At 46.5% G+C, this 3,227-nt stretch overlaps 1 protein-coding gene across 1 annotated transcript in view; it reads left to right on the top strand.

Annotated features, from left to right (window-relative positions):
* Positions 1–420: 420 nt before the first annotated feature.
* The window catches only part of T265_00213 (hypothetical protein), a gene marked incomplete at both ends in the record, with an annotated part of 46,811 nt that continues 44,004 nt past the window's right edge, over positions 421–3,227 (top strand). Inside the window, one exon of the mRNA XM_009163921.1 lies at positions 421–613. The remainder of the gene's footprint in view (positions 614–3,227) is intronic.

Below are 3,227 nucleotides of genomic sequence, written 5' to 3'. Positions count from 1 at the left end.
GACGAAACACCATGTGTAAATGGTTTGCCAGTGTGGAGGACGTTTCTTTCAGGATCCTTGGATGGACCTCGTCGGGCCCCAACGCGCAGAATGGGTTGATCTTATGCAAGAGTTGACGAATGTCCTCCACCGTGAATACCAAGTCGGTTAGAAGATCTTCGTAGTTTTGCCTTGACAAGAGTGGATGCGACGAGGACGCTGGGGCTGAGTATAGACACGCATAGTGTTCTCTGTAAGCCTCAGATACCACTGTTGGGTCATTTGTCGGTTCTCTGTTTCTGTCCATCAAGGAGAACGCGGATGGCTTGTTTCTGCGGCGATGTCTCATGTACTTGAACAGTACGTTTTTGTTTTTTCGAGCGAGGTCCAGAATGGTGGCATTTTTTCGTATGTTCCATTGGCGGATTTTCGATTTACAGCGGTTCCGCGTTTTACAAAATGCCAGCTCATCTTCTGTATCCCCTGTGGTCAACTGCCAGGCGATATTCGGTCACCAGTTTTGTAGATTGGCGTGACAATCGCTTTCTTCCAAGCAGAGTGAAGGCGGCCTTCGTCAAGCGACTGACGAAACACCATTCAGTTCAGTTTGCTTGGGCTAACTGTGCGCAACTGGGTAAGGTTGTACCACGGGACAAGTACTTCTAGGCCGCCAACGCTCCCGTGGGACGACTTCGTCAAGCGACTGACGAAACACCATGTGTTTCAGTTTGCTTGGGCTAACTGTGCGCAACTGGGTAAGGTTGTACCACGGGACAAGTACTTCTAGGCCGCCAACGCTCCCGTTGAATGGGACCACTGGCAAACCGTTATTTTTCTGGAAATTAGGTGGTGACTTCCAATCGTGTAATGCGCAATCTGCGGAAATCATCTACCACCTCTTTCGTGTCTGCCAAAGATTGTGTGAGAACCAAAGTGCATTTACAAACTGGTCTGAAGCTACGTAAATAGCCTTAAAAATTTGTGTGGGCAAACAGTCGGACGTCACATCCATGCAAGGTGCTAGCAGCGCCTTGCTGGTATTAGATTGTTTGCACACAATTTCCTTAGCTGAAAACCATGCCAATCAGCCCACACTCAACTCTCCCGTTAGGTATTATCATTTGCCGCACACATCGGTGACTTCCTACTCGCATAAGGCATGGGTGCCTTTCCACAATTTCCTGATGTAATTCTTCATTGGGCGATGGATTAGCAGCGCCGAACTTTCATTCACGTGTTATGCAACTTCTTCGGCTTGTTAGGTCGGTCATTATATTCACCGTTTCCCCCATTAGCTCGTTAATCCTTTCCCTTTGCGTTACTGGGGCATTTGAAATCTAGTTGCACCACAAAACCTGGGACAGGTGCATTCTCCATCGTGACACCCAGAACGTGGCCAGCATTTTTACCACCATTTACTATCGTATTTGCGTCTGCTTGTTCCCACACAAATCTCCATTGCTTCTGGGTTTTCAACCAGACAATCATCCGTTCCACGTCATGAACTTGGTAGGTATCTTATCCATTTCCGTAATCTCTCCCTCCTCATTTTAATGGGCAAACTTACGACCGAGATTACCACTGGCAATCCAACTCTTGAACTCCGCGAGGAGCCTACCGCCATAGACCATTCTCGTCAAACTAAGATTCTCGGGCGCTTCTTTCACAGGCATTGATTGTCTAATACTTCTGCAATTGTGGCTGCTGACGGGCAGCCTCATTTTGACCCTGCCGATATCGTAGAAGCCTTAAATTTTTAGTTCTTAAGCCGCCATGTGCCTCCCTCGTCTGGCCCCCCAACTCATTGCTCACCAACTTGTTGCATGGTGAACACATTTGCTGATGAAATAAAAATCCACCCGCTCAATCTCAGTTAACTAGCCCACTTGAATTTCTCCCTCAATAGACTTAGCGACTCTAATTTTCAAGTTCCTGATGACATCCTCCCGCTCATCCAAAAGCTGGTGGCCCTAATATACCCAATCTCATCCCTAACCTCTTCAATTTCGTCCTCATTGCAGACATGGTTTAGTCATTGAAAGCATTCGACCATGATTGCTGACCATAAGTAAGTTCCACGGACAGTTACAGCTGGTTATTGTAGCCTCCATTGTACTTGCTTGCTCTCCCATACCATTAAGAGCCTTATTAAACAAACATCAAGCATCATTATAATATTGCGGTCACAATAAATCATGCCTGAAAAATTTGCGGGTAACGATGATAGCGCGAGGAAAGGGGCAACAAAAACGCTGTGTTTTCCGATTTACAAGTAGGGATCACTAAACCGGCTCGGGAAGCGAAACACGGTCGGTACCTTTTTGTTTTGTTTTGAGGAACTACGTGGCTGAAGCGAGCTCAAATCGTCAGAACTTGAGGATAGCGGACAAAAACAAGACGACGGAGGATAAAAAAATAGTCATCCTGCCTGACACATCACAATAAACTCTAAATAGCCGAAAATGAGAAACCAGAGCGACGGACCTGGTGAAGCAGCAGGGTTGGCTTTATGGGGAGCAGTTAGTGAAAGTACACAAAAATGGTTAAATTCGAATGAAGTCACAGTAGTCTGGATTTATTTAGTCGTTGAGGCGGGTGGCAACAGGTTAGAATTTTTTCCGTATTTGCAAATAATGAAGATTGTGGGTGAAATAGTGTGCTCAGGAGCAGGACGGGAGTAGTTGCGTGCGAGCTGTCAAACTGAGTATCTCAGTTCGGTACTGACCTGGCACTGACATGCGTTGGTTTCTGGATAGACCCGTAGCAGGCGTCATTTCTGAGGTGGTTGGGCTGGAATGTGCAATTCTGTGAGCAGCGAGACTATTTGGATCGCCCAAGGGAATCCGCGGAGTTCCTACATACTATAATAATAATAATAGTAATAATAATAATGTTAATTCCCAACTTGTGGGCGGCATACCGTCTGGCATGATCATAGTTTTACAGTCAGAATGGAGCATGAATGAGGGATTTGTGGGGGTACGGATTGCACAAAAAGAGGAGAATGTCGCGAACAGTGGGGAACACCTGATGATATAGCAATGATAGGTTATTTCCCAACTTTTTGGGAAAAATGGGCATGAGGTTCGACTAGATCAAAGACAGTCAGGTGGCATGAACCAAAACTGAAAACCTTGCTGGCCATGAGTGACCTTGGGCGGTTAGGTAAATGGCCGGAGTCGCAACGGGCAACAGTGGAGATGGGGATGAGATGAGTCAAATCGGGAGCACATGTCAAGTTTTGTCTG

The sequence above is a fragment of the Opisthorchis viverrini genome (assembly GCF_000715545.1).
Source record: "Opisthorchis viverrini unplaced genomic scaffold opera_v5_2, whole genome shotgun sequence".
NCBI classification, from domain to species: Eukaryota; Metazoa; Platyhelminthes; class Trematoda; order Opisthorchiida; family Opisthorchiidae; genus Opisthorchis; species Opisthorchis viverrini.
This window is presented reverse-complemented; position numbering and strand designations above follow the sequence as displayed.